The sequence below is a fragment of the Balaenoptera borealis genome (assembly GCF_965194805.1).
Source record: "Balaenoptera borealis genome assembly, chromosome: 3".
Classification (NCBI taxonomy): Eukaryota; Metazoa; Chordata; class Mammalia; order Artiodactyla; family Balaenopteridae; genus Balaenoptera; species Balaenoptera borealis.
The window spans coordinates 183,702,512-183,716,581 of NC_138866.1; the positions used below are offsets into that span (position 1 = coordinate 183,702,512).

The 14,070-nt window shown below is 40.2% G+C and overlaps 1 protein-coding gene across 9 annotated transcripts in view; it reads right to left on the reverse strand.

The window, feature by feature from the left end:
• LOC309626301 (uncharacterized protein) overlaps positions 1-14,070 on the reverse strand; it is a 194,308-nt gene that overhangs the window by 123,422 nt on the left and 56,816 nt on the right. For 3 of the 9 annotated variants that reach the window (XR_014243087.1, XR_014243088.1, XM_082386886.1), the window contains exon 1: positions 8,027-8,061. The exons of 2 other annotated variants lie outside the window; for them this stretch is intronic. The gene's annotated coding sequence lies outside the window, so the exon portion shown is untranslated. Of the gene's footprint in view, positions 1-1,435; positions 3,335-8,026; positions 8,442-14,070 lie in introns of those variants that run through there. 4 more of the 9 variants (XR_014243091.1, XR_014243092.1, XR_014243093.1 and 1 more) reach the window with 4 other exon arrangements.

Consider the following 14,070-nt stretch of genomic DNA (forward strand, 5'->3'; position numbering starts at 1 on the left):
GGGGTACTTTTTCCTAATAGCTCCCCCAGAGAGGGTGCCTTTTTCTAATTCACATGCCAACATCACATTAGCTAGCTATGTCCAAGCACAGATATCACATGTAAATAAATGAACAATTGACAGGTGCATTCGCAGGAAACTCTCAGCTTCCCAGTGTGATGTCACCGACCTAAAAGCCAAAAGCATCTCAAGTTATGACTACAGATATTTACAGTCCAGAAGGACGGAGGCGGGCATCCCATTCTCCAGCCTTCTGGTACCTACGGTATCCTGTTCATTTCATGGTGTTATATTTTCAAAGGCAGATGCAGCAAAGGGAAATGGCAAACTGGAAAGCACCCAGAAAAGATGGGAAAACACAGCATGTGAGGAAGCCTTGAAGCTACAAGGAATGTGTGGTATGGACAAGAGAAGATAGTGTGTGAGGAGTGCCAGACCGTGACGGCGATCTTTAAACATCTCCCGTGGAAGGAGCTGGCTCTTGTCTCCAGAGCTGGATCCAGAAAGCTTCAGAAAAACACTTTTGGGCTCAATAGAAGGAATTATTTAACCTAGAGACAGAGGTAGAATGGGCTTCCTGGGAGAAGACTGAGATCTCCTAATTGAAGACATTCGAACCAAACCATTTACAGCACCCTATTTACAACCCTTCTTTTGTTTCCTGGTCTCAACTCTTGTTATTTCCACCGTCAGCTCCCACAGGCAAAGTTCTTCCAGGCCCTTCATCCTTCAGCCCAAATGCCTATTCCTTCACGTACTCCTCCGTCACTTCTTCAGTGAGAGCTGGGCGCTCCCCGCTCTGCACAGCCTTTAATGTGCCGTCGTTCTGCCGTCCCATCACTTGCCATGCCCTCAGCTGCTCTTTTGCCTTTTCCTGGGACACTCGTATCTGTGCAACTACTGCTCTGCGCAAATTTACTCGGCAGAGCTTTCACTTCAACAACCAGGTAACATATTCTAATATATGTGACTAGTCAGTCCCTCCTGTTGGGATAATTAGGAGAGGAGACACCGGACGTGGGGAATAATGAAGAGACAAAGCAGATGAAACCCGAGGAGGGATCAGAAAGCAGAGGGAAGTGAACTACGTACGACCTCAGAAGCACATCGATGAGCCCGGGGCATTGGAGGAAGTAAAAAGGCACAGAGAGAGCAGACCGCTTGTGTCTGGAGTGGGGTTATGATGGTTATTGATGAGAAGATTAATCTTTTCTCTGTTTCAAACATCTATTCAATATATCACTTTTTTTCCACAGGTGGAAAACAAGAATTCTAAAATGTTAACCACAGACACTATTAACACTTCTTGGAAGAAAAGCCAGGAAGACCTTCCCTTCAGAATCTTGGTCTAACAAGCAAAATCAGTTATAAACTGAACATTTTCTGGTAGATCAGTGAATCAAAATGGAAAATATCAATAGAACAGTGCAGGTTCTAATTTTACCTTTTTTCTTTTTGTCTTAAATTTTAAATGTTTACTTGTGTAATATTTCAAAAATTCAGAAAAAAATGGGCTCATGCACTGGTTCTAAGAACTGTTTGCCTTAACTGAAGCTTGGTTTCAGTTACCTTTTTCTTTTTTAAGAAAACAAAACATCTAGTGACAGTTGACGCACACACTTCACTCTTCAACCTCCACCACCACAGATGAAAAATAACTTGACTGTGTTTTATATTTTACATAGACATAAAACTTTAAGCAATGTATAGTAATGTTTGCGCATCTTTAAATGTTCAAATGTGGTAAATTACATGAAAAGATTTCCTAATGCAAGTTATCCTGCAACATTGAGATAAACACTCATTGGGCAAAAATGTCTTTGAAAAATATTTTGATGGATTTAGTTTGCTAATAATTTATTTCAGATCATTGCCTTCATATTCATAATTGTCCATGGCTTACAATTTTGCTTTATTTTACCTTACTTGTTCAGTTTTATTATCAAGGCTATATATATAAAATGTTTTGGGGAGTTGTCCTTTTTCTATTCTTTGAAAAAGTTTATGCAAAGTCGAGCTTATCTGTTCTTTGAAGATTTTGTAATCTTGGCTGCGTCTGGCTTGTTTTCTGCAGAGGAAGGGGCTGGGGGAAAGCTGTAGATTATTAACTTGATTCACTTCTTTTGTGATTATAGGTAGATTCCATCTTTTTGTGTCATCAGATTTTTGTAACTGACATTTTTCTAGGAAACTGTCCAGTTTCTCGAAGTTTCCAGCATGCTGTCAAGAACTTATTCATAGTATGCTCTGATAGGCTTGGAAATCTCCGTCTGTAGTTATGTCCTATTTCTCTGTCATGCCTTCCATCCTCCTGCTTTTGGTCGTTCTCACCAGAGACTGCTTTATCACTCTTTTCAAGGAACTAGCTTTTAGTTTGGTGGATTTTCTGTATTATTACTTTGTTTTCTAGCCCATTAATTGCTACCCTTATCTTTATGATTTCCTTCCTTCTGCTTTCTTTCTGCTTGCTCTGTGGTTGTGTTTTTACTGTATTGTGGACAGTACTTAGCTCATGAGTTTTTTATCTTTCTCATTTTCTAATATATGCAATTAAGATGATAAATATTCATTTAAAGTATCATGTAAGTGACACTCTACAGGGTTTTTCCTGTTTAATGATTTCAAAATGTATACTATTCTTTCTTTCACTCTTATAGCTTTTAATTCTTATTGTGGAGAATTTCAAACATACACAAAAGCAAACATTGAATCATTCTGGAATGTTCCTAGTTCAACACGGAAACGGCCTTTCTAACATATGCTTTGAGGTAATAATGTTCCCTGGTAATTTTTACTGTAGAAATCCATGTGGGTGTCTCACTTCTTTTCCACGAAGACAAAAACTATACCTTATGTAAACTTGTGTCATACATAGTAAGTGCTCAACAAAATCTGGGAGGATTAATTTCTTTAATTCCACAGGACCATATTCAAAGCAGGCTATTTTGCCAAAATGCAGCCTCAGCGTCACAGATGGTTAAAAATACTTTGAGAAATATAATTAGCATTTTTATGAGCACTGTTCCCATATTTGAACGTCCACAAAAGTTCAGGAGAGTTGAACAAACACCATTTTAGGAGATATAAATAAAGCGGCTGGCCTCGGAAGGCCAGTCCTGCTTTTTCCTCGCCTGCCGCCCTGACCCCCGTCCTTCCTGCTTCGTGTCCAAAGGCTGCAGTGTGTGTGCTCCCAGGGAAGAAGCCAATCCAAGCCGCATGAGCCTCACCACTGAGCCTCCACAGGAAAAAGAAGTGGTTGCCACACGAAGGAAAAGGTTCCAGAGCCTTCGGCCTCCACCACCACTGGCTCAACTGTTTCTAAGAATAGCGTGAACTGTGGAAAAAAAGGAAAAAACAAAAAAAACACTGGCACCAGACACTAGTCTTTCATTGTCTCCAGGCTTTAAAATAGAAACAGGCTGAAAGGGAACTGCCCCTGGAAACCGTCTCCAGGCCTCACTCGGTGAGGACCGGGACGCTGGCCACATGGGCAAACCCCGCCCGGCGCTGTTTCCAGGACGGGATGGGCACTCCCACTGCCCAGGCCCCAGCCCGGGGCAGGTCCCCCCGGGTGCAGGCCTGCCCTCGGGATTCTCAGAGGTTCTCACCGGCCTCTGCAAGGGAGGCCCTGGGGGTGTGAGGGGTTTCCCCACCCAAAAGTTCAAGTTGGTTGCCGAATGCTTGTCTCTCCATTTCATTTTCATAATCTTAAAGGTAGCTTATTGGTTCGTAAAACAGATATTGCAAATGGTTCCTCGTCCTCAAAGAACAACTGTCAGCTTTTCTATCAGGAGACCTCTCCGCCTAGAGGAGCACGTGCAGTTGGGCCCGGTTCCGAGGTTGACTGGCCTTGCGCAGGTGTGTACAGTCAGTTCCAGAACCCCGCAGACACCATAATCCAGGGACGCTCAAGTCCCTTCTACATAGTGACATAGTATTTGCCGTTATTATAACCTATTCACCCCGTATACTTTAAATCATCTCTAAATTACTTATAATACCTAAAAACAATGTAAATGCTGTATAAATAGTTACAAATACAATGTAAATGCTATGTAGATAGTTGCTGGTCTGTACCTAATTCAATTTTCGCTTTTTGGAACTTTCTAGAATTTTTTTTTCTGAATACGTTTGATCCCAGTTGGGTTGAATCCACGGACGTGGAACCACAGAGACAGAGGGCCGATTACATAGGGTTGAAGAACATCACTCTTTACTTGCAGCGGGCACCCAATTGTGGGTTTTTTCATAAGGAGGATGTGACATTAGTCTGAATACTAGACTTCTAACCAGAAACAAATTCCCAGACTTTGGGGGTGGCTTCTGAAAAGAACAGTTCTGCATGCAGAAAGTCCAAAATATCCAGTTCTAATCTCTATGCATTCAAGTATCTCTTGCCTATTAGATCGATCATTTAGTGAAAATGAAGGGTTTTTTCCCCTGCAAAATTTCTAGTATTTATGTAATTACTCTTAGTTGGAAACATAAAATAAACCAACACTCAAGCTTCCTTTTTCCATTTCCTAGATAAACACACTAGTGAAGAGGTTTGTTGGACTTGGGGCTCCCAGAAACCCAGTGCGAATTTCTGATGGATTACTTCAGCTCTGCTCCTTCCAAAGTGGTTAATTCTTGACCCAGTAAGAAAAAGAAGGAATGAAAACCGACCTCTTTCTCTTTCATTTTCATTCGTGTGCTTAATATTCTGTAATGTCTCGAGGTCAATGGCTGCTTCACAGGTGGGTGGTTGGGGGGAGGGGTGCACAATCAAAATAATGGAACTTCACTTATCAAGCCAAGAACTTGATTGTCAAGGCCCACATGGCTCCAGACTAAAACAGCGTGTCCCTTCGACCCAGACTCTAGGTTAAGACCTCTATTGAGTAAAGTCAGCATGAAAGAATTCTGCTTTGGAAACACATAGAAAAAAGGAAACCTATCACTGGTGGGGAGACAGACAAGAATGGGGATGGCCCACCCACGTGGAGCACTTAAATTGTGGGTCTCCCAGGGGCCCTGCCTTTGGTTACAATCATCAGCACAGGCAGAAATTGATCATCCTCCACCCCACCCCCATCACAGTTCTCACTGAGTCTTATCTGCCCAAACTGGGTTACTAAAGCCAGAGCAGAGATTGATTGTCCTTGCCCGAGGTCAGCAATCAAACGTCAGTTATACTTGTCCCATGCTAGGCTGTTCCCAGCTCAGAAGTCTGAGCGCACTTACCTGCACGTAGCAGTGACTCTATAAACGTTTGTTGACTTGAATGACATCACTGTTCTCGGCTGGTGTCCACTGCTCACCTGTTTCCTGATATCCAGTTGATCCCTAATATCAACAACCACCCGTCACCTGGACTTCTCTTGCCCACGTTTGCCAACAAGGTTTATGTCTTAGGATGCCAGCTCAACTCTCCTTTCACACCTTGAACTTGCCTGTTCTCCACTCTGACACCTCAGAGAGACCTGAGCTTTGACTCAAGACTCAGCTGTCTCCACCGACTGACATCTCCTGATCTAGCCACAGCCACAAATACCCAGCTGTGACATTTAGAAGTGGGATCAAGGAGGGAAGGATGACGAAGCAAGAGGTAGGTACTAACATTTGTTTTCCCCAAAGATGTGTCTGTCTCGGTGCCCAGCCCTGACACATGTGAGGCCTTTCCATTCTATCTCTAAAGAGCACCAGGGAGCAAGGAGATGGTACTTCTTCCACTGCCTGATAACCAAGATCCCATATGTTTTCATTTGTGGAAACTAAACCATTCCCTTAAATTACTGATTTTCAATTGCAGGTCTGAGAATGGAGGAATATCCATAATGAAATATTTACCCATCTACAACAAAATGAGAAAAATAAGGGCAATGAAATGTATTTTCCATAGGCTGAAATATTCTATGTAAAGGAATATTCTATGTATCCTTTGTTCTGAGACCATAGTGGAACCGTATCTTATGATGGAGTAAAGTGATTCCTTATTGCAAAAATTACATCCAGCCAAAATTACCCTTCAGAATTTCTTAAGAAGGTACAAAATGAAGTCCAAGCCAATCACAGCCTGCTTTTCCTACAGCATGGAACAGATTGCTAGTTCTGCGGCTGAGCATATCTGATGAAATACTTGGCTTTCCTTGAAGTGCCACAATATTTTAAAAAACAAACAAACAAAACAAATGGGACCTAATGAAACTTAAAAGCTTTTGCACAGCAAAGGAAACCATATATAAGATGAAAAGACAACCCTCAGAATGGGAGAAAATATTTGCAAATGAAGCAACTGACAAAGGATTAATCTCCAAAATATACAAACACTCATGCAGCTCAATATCAAAAAAACAAACAAACCAATCCAAAAATGGGCAGAAGACCTAAATAGACATTTCTCCAAAGAAGACATACAGATGGCCAACAAACCCATGAAAGGATGCTCAACATCACTAATCATTAGAGAAATGCAAATCAAGACTACAATGAGGTATCACCTCACACCAGTCAGAATGGCCATCATCAAAAAAATCTACAAACAATAAATGCTGGAGAGGATGTGGAGAAAAGGGAAACCTCTTGCACTGTTGGTGCAGCAGCTGATGGGAATGTAAATTGATACAGCCACTATGGAAAACAGTTTGGAGGGTCCTTAAAAAACTAAAAATAGAACTACCATACAACCCAGCAATCCCACTACTGGGCATATACCCTGAGAAAACCATAATTCAAAAAGAATCATGGACCACAATGTTCATTGCAGCTCTATTTACAATAGCCAGGACATGGAAGCAACCTAAGTGTCCATCGACAGATGAATGGATAAAGAAGATGTGGCACATATATACAATGGAATATTACTCAGCCATAAAAAGAAACGAAATTGAGTTATTTGTAGTGAGGTGGATGGACCTAGAGTCTGTCATACAGAGTGACGTAAGTCAGAAAGGGAAAAACAAATACCGTATGCCAACACATATATATGGAATCTAAAAAAAAAAAATGGTGATGAAGAACCTAGGGGCAGGACAGGAATAAAGACACAGACCTACTAGAGAATGGACTTGAGGACACGGGGAGGGGGAAGGGTAAGCTGGGTGGGACAAAGTGAGAGAGTGGCATGGACATATATACACTGCCAAATGTAAAATAGATAGCTAGTGGGAAGCAGCAGCATAGCACAGGGAGATCAGCTCGGTGTTTTGCGACCACCTAGAGGGGTGGGATAGGGAGGGTGAGAGGGAGACGAAAGAGGGAAGAGATATGGGGATATATGTGTATGTATAACTGATTCACTTTGTTATAAAGCAGAAACTAACACACCATTGTAAAGAAATTATACTCCAATAAAGATGTTAAAAAAAATTATTATCTTGAACTATTACAAAACAGAAAAAATAAAATAAAATAAAAAAATAAAAAACAAACAAACCTCTTAAAGACTTGAATGACACAATGCTGAGAAACACAAGACTTAGAGGAACAGAAGATTCACTGTATACCCAGCCCTAGCAGGAAAAGGGAAGGGTCACATCTTCCACACCCTCATCACTCCAGAGCACATACTGTGTAGGTAGAACCATGGAACAGCCGACAGACTCCCACACTCTTTAAAGTATTCACTTTTGAATGTATGTAGTTAGAGAGAAGTCACAAAAGTTAAATGGCTGTGAGACACTTTGTTCCTCTCTTTCTTTTTGTTTTTGGTGAAAAAAACCCACAAAAACCTTCCATTCACAAAATGAGGTTGAGATTCAATAAAACTTATAGTTAAAACGCAGTTGAGAAAATTAAAAAATTGGCAATCTTACATCGATCTCCAAACCCTTTTAAAGGATACTTGTTTATGAAATTCAGAGATCTGAAAGTCATAAATTTAATATTAGAATAGTAAGCAGGTGTCATATGAAACAGGGAAAAAAGTTGCAGCCAATATCCTAAGGTCACATCTGGATTCCTAGAGAAATGATCAATCTAAAGACTGATTTTCAAAAGTGCTGAATTTAAGTACTATGACTTTTAACCTATTTTTCTAACTTACCATGGTTCTTTCTCGCAGTAGAGTTGAAAATTGAGCAAAAGGATAGATTTAATGTATCAAAATCTAGTTCTCACCCCACTCGGATAAACCTCTTCTCCACTTCAGTCAGTGGAAACCCCATTTTAGCCACTCAACAAAAGCCTCTGAGTCATCCTTGTATATTCTTTCTCTTTCACCGGTTTCCAATCCAAGAGCGAGTATAGTCAGTTCCCTTCTTAAGCCATATCCAGATTCTAACCACTGCTCCTGCCTCCAAGGCACCGAGCGTCGTGCAGATTACAGCAGCTTCCTCACGGGCCCTCCCATTTCAGCCCTCTCCCGTTCCCAGCACAGCAGCCTCGGTACTCCTGTTAACGTTTAAGTTAGATCGCCGTCGCTCTGCTCAGAACCTAAACATGGCTGCACATCAGAGTCCAGAGTTCTTATTCTGGCCAGCAAGAGCACCGTGTGACCTGGTCACCCATTCGTCTCACCTTACCTCTCTGACCTCATCTCTTGCTGTCACTGTTTAATGAACTTGCAGCAGTGCCTGGCAAAAAGCAACTGTTAGACAACTGGTATTTACAGTTGTTATATTATTATTTCTGTTACTCCTACTGCTACTACCACCACTATTAGCCCACCCGTTAGTTGCTCCTCTCCATCCACCCCGCCTTTCTTATTGTCCCCAAACACACAGAGTAGAGCTCTGCCTTCAACTTTGTCTCTTCCCCTTGACTAGAACACCTTTTCCCCAGATATCCGCCAGACTTTCCCCAGATATCCGCCAGACTTTCCCCAGATATTCAACTGACTTTTCCCAGATATCCGCCAGACTTTCCCCAGATATCCGCCAGACTTTCCCCAGATATCCGCCAGACTTTTCCCAGATATCCGCCAGACTTTCCCCAGATATCCAACTGACTTTTCCCAGATATCCGCCAGACTTTCCCCAGATATCCGCCAGACTTTCCCCAGATATCCACCAGACTTTTCCCAGATATCCACCAGACTTTGCCCAAATATCCACCACTTTCCCTAAATATCCACCAGATTTTCCCCAGATATCTGCCAGACTTTCCCCAGATATCCGCCACTTTCCCCAGATATCCGCCACTTTCCCCAGATATCTGCCAGACTTTCTCCAGATATCTGCCAGACTTTTCCCAGATATCTGCCAACCCTTTCCCAGATATCTGCCAGACTTCCTCACTCAACACCTTCACCTCAAATAGCCACTCAGTAAGTCCTTCTCCGATCTCCTTATTTAAAATTGCAACCTCTCCCTCTAACAATCTCACCCCAGCCCCTTTCCTTGCTTTATTTTTCCTTACAGCAATCACTTCCTTCTAGTATAATATACACTGTATCTGTTTATGTTTGTTTATAGTTTGACTTCATACATTATAATGTAAGCTCCAAAAGGGCAGTGACTTTGTATGCTTTGTTGACTGCTGTATACTGGCATATAGTAAATATTCAATAAATATTTGTTGAATGAATAACATTCAAATTATCATATTCAGATAATTGAAAACCCTAAAAATTTACTGAATTTAATACTCATTCATGGTATTTTTTAAAACCCCCAGCAAACTGGGACTATACGAATACTTTCTCAAATAAACAAAGGGTTGCCTCAAAAAAATTCTACGGCTCATAACTTTTAATCATGAAATATTACATTCCTTCCCCCCAAGGTTGAGCATATAACAAGGATGTCCACTCTCACCATTTCTATTCAACATGGCACTGGAGATCTTAGCTAATGAAATAAGGCAAAAAGGAAAAAAAAAGCATTAATATAATTATGGATGAAGTTAGACTATTTTATTCAAAGAAGACATGATTGTATACGTAGAAAATCCAAAGGAATCTACAAAATTTTAGGACTAGGTGAGTGGATTTAACAGTGTCACAGGGTATAAAGTCAACACCCCAAAATTCATTTTTTAAATTGAAGTATAGTTAATTTACAATGTTGTGTTAATTTCTGCTGCACAGCAAAGTGATTGATTCAGTTATACATATATATATATATATATACATTCTTTTTTACATTATTTTTATTTTTAAATACTAACAACAAAAAATTGGAAAACAAAATTTAAAAATATCATTTACATCCTCAAAAACTTAAACATAGAATTACCATACAATCCAGTAATTCCACCTCTGGAATATAAACAAAAAAATTGAAAACAGGGACTTGAACAGATATATGTACACCAATCTTCATGGCAGCTTTATTCATAATAGACAAAAGGTGAAAATAATCTGCATGTCCATTGATAGATGATCAGATAAACAATATGTGATAATATATACAATGGAATATTATTCAGCCAGAAAAAGGAATTAAATCATGACACAGGCTGCAACATGGATGGAAGTTAAAGACACTATGCTAAGTGAAATAAGGCACAAGAGGAAAATACTGTATGATTCCACGTATATGAGGTCCCTAGAACAGTAAGATTCACAGACAGGAAGTAGAGACAGGGCTGCCACGGGCTGGGGCGTGGGAGTGGAGAGTTATTATTTAATGGGGACAGAGTTTCTGTGTAAGATGTTGAAAAAGTTCTGGAGCTGAACAGTGGTGATGGTTGCAGTTAATGTGGGGACTTAATGACACCGAACTGTACATTCATAAATGGTTAAAATGGTACATTTTATGTTACGTATATTGGATCACAATAAAAAATATCATTTACAGTATCATCAAATCCTTGGAATAAAATTAATGAAAGATGTGCCAATCCTCCACTCTGAATACTACAAACATTGCTGAGTGAATTTTACAAAAATATGAATAGAGGGAGAGAAATACCATATTTATGAATGGAAAGACTCAATATTATTAAGATGTCAAGTCTGCCCAAGTCGATCTATAGATTCAATGCCATCTCTGTCAAAACCCCTTGCTTTTTGCCTTTGAGCTTTGCGTTTGCTTTGGAGCTACCTTTTTAATAAACAAGCTAATTATAAAATGTATATGATATGCAAAAGATCCAAATAGCCAAAACAATCTTGAAAGAAGAAGAAGAAGAGGAGGAGGAGAAAAGGAATAAGAGATGAATAAGAGAAAAAGGAGGAGGAGGATTTACACGACCATATTTCAAAACATACTACAAAGCTATACTAATTAAGAGTGTGATGGTATTGGCATAAGAATAGACAAGTAGGTCAAGGGAACAGAATAGAAAGTCCACAAATATACCCACACAATACGATCACTTGATTTCAACGAAGACACCAATGAAATTCAGCAGGGGAAAGAAAACTCTTTTCAATATAGTATAAGAATAATTGGATATCTTTATTACCCCACACTGTACACACCCCCCAAAAAATTAATTCTCAATGGACATGAATCTAATATCTAAATGTGAGGGCTAAAACTATAAAGCTTTTTGGAGGAAATCATAGAATGATGTGTTTGGGAACTGTGGCAAAGATTTCTTGGCTAAGACGCAAAAGGCACTAATTATAAAGTGAAAAAAACATGATAAAATAGACTTCATCAAAATGTAAAACTTTTGCGCATCAAAATCATCACTAAGAAGTGAAAAGGCAATCTACAGACTGGGAGAAAACATTCACAATACATATATTTAACAAAGGATTTGTATGAAAAATACATAAAGAATTCCTACAAACCAACAATGAAAAGACAGTCATAAAAAATGTAAGAATGGCCAATAAGTACATGAAAAATACTCAACATCATTCCTCATCGAGGAAAGTAAGTTAAAGCACAGTGAGATATTAAAAGATCCCCATCAGAATGACAAAATTTGAAAGACTGGTGATTCCAAGTGTTGGAGAGGGCATAGAGGAGCTGGAACTTTTGTACATTGCGCCTGAGAGTGTAAAATGGTATAATGAGTTTGGAAAACTGGTTAGCGGTTGCTGATAAAGTTGAACTTACACTTAAATTATGATTTAGCAATTCCACTCTCATACGGCAAAGAGAAATTAGTCTCTATGTCCACCAAAAAAACGTACAGAAATGTTCATAGAAGCTTTATTCATAGAGAAAAAATGGTAAGCGCACAAACGACCATCAGCAGCAGAATGAATAATTATGATACAAAGGAACAGTACTGTGCAGTTCAAAGGAAGAAACCATTACGACACACGGAAGAGTCTCAAATGCCTTGTGCTAAGTGAGAGAAGCCAGTATCAGAGGTTACATATGTGTGATTTACAGGACATCTGGGGAAAGGCGACACTCCAGGGAAGGAGAACAGCTCCCTGGGGGCCGGGGATGGGGGAGGAGTGTTTGAGCCTAATGGGAGATCTAGAGGCTGCGTCCTGCCTCGGGAGGGCTACAGGAACCTAGGTATGTGTTAAAGCTCATGGAACGGTATACACAGGAAAAAATGATTTCAACTGTATGTAAATTTAAAGCCACTTACATCTAGTGAAAGAAGCCAGACACACTTCTGCTAGAAAGCGCAGTATACAATTCCTTTTATCGAAAGCTGAAAAACAGACTGAACTAATCTAGGTGAAAAAACTCAAAATAGTGGTTAAATTGGGGTGGTGATGCGAAATGAGAAAGAGAACTTCCCAGGGTGACAGAAAGGTTCTAAGTCTTGATCTGTGTGGCGGTCACGTGGCTATCTACGTACGTATGATGTCCTTGAGTTCTATACTTAGACTTGTTCACTTTACCTCAGTAAAGTGTTGTAAAAAATGTTTATCATGACCGGCACATGATTATGAAGCAAATCCTCAAACATTCTTCCTTGTTTTCCCACCACTGAATTTTAATCAGTACATTTAAATCCCTAAGTTTCTGAGTTTTAAGCTTTCTCCTTGGCAGGAAATTAGGTACCTAAAGAAGCTTCTTAATTCTGTCAAATATTAGGTACAGAAGCCAAAACTGGCTACAGATCTCTAACCTCTTATTACTAAAAACAGCCTTAGGGGCCAGGGAACCTGGGCTTTCCCTGCACTTTATGAGGCTTTCCTTCATCTTAGCTGAAATAACTCAAGATCAGTATGTGACTCAGTCAAAGTGTTACTAATCCAAAAGGTAGACGTTTGCTTTCTGGGTTAAGAAGAAAACTGCTATAATAGTTAAGTTAAAAAAAAAAACCCTCACATCTCCCATGAAAGGTGTGCTAATTCCTTTTTTAGTTTTACAAAACAGAAAATGTTTTAAACCTAGATTTTAAAAGAATTCAAAGCAACACTTCATTGTTAGTATGCAAAATCTAGAAAATGATACAGTAGGAAAGCATTAGCCATCAGATTAGCTATTAAATAGACTACTTCCTTTCACCCTCTCAATTCTCCATGGGAGAGTTTATTAACTTCAGGGGCCAAGTTCACATTAATTAAGCACAACTGCCCTTGACCATTTAAACAGCTAATCTATAAAAAAAAAAAAAAAAAAAAAAAAAAAAGCAGCTGCTTTTGGAGGTATAGAAATATCTATCTCTCTGAGATCTATCTATCTATAGATATGTAGGTATAGGTACGTGTGTATACATAGATATGTAATTATTGACAGGTTTTTTCTTTATTTTAATATTTCCATTGCTTCAGCCAGACTGCATTACAAGCATGCATCATTAGTGGATAAACTCCTAATGGTGAAGCATTTTCATTCACGTGTGCAGTCTCTTGTGTGGAAGAAAACTGAAATAAAACTGCAGCACCGGCCCATGAGCAGCGGAATCCCTAGCCTTCAACTGCTGAGTAAGGTCAAGCGGAGCGTCCGAGCCAACAGTGAGACAGCCAGACGCAAAGAAGCTTCAGTCTCCATCACTGTCTCTCACCCACCTGGACCTCCCGCCCTGTTACTGTTCCCACGGTTTTCCTCTAAGCTGGCTAACCCAGGGCATCACCAGTCCTCCTCTCCTTCCTGGTACAGGATGTGCCCGTGCTGGACGGAGAAAAACCCGGGGGCACAGGCAGCATCTCCGCACTCGTGTGGAAGCACAGGGACAGCTTTTCCTGGAGTCGGGGATGGGGGTGCTGAACCCAAGGCTAAAGGGGACGCCCCGCTCCACGGCCTGTCCAGTTTCAGCAAAGACGATCGCTTACATGAC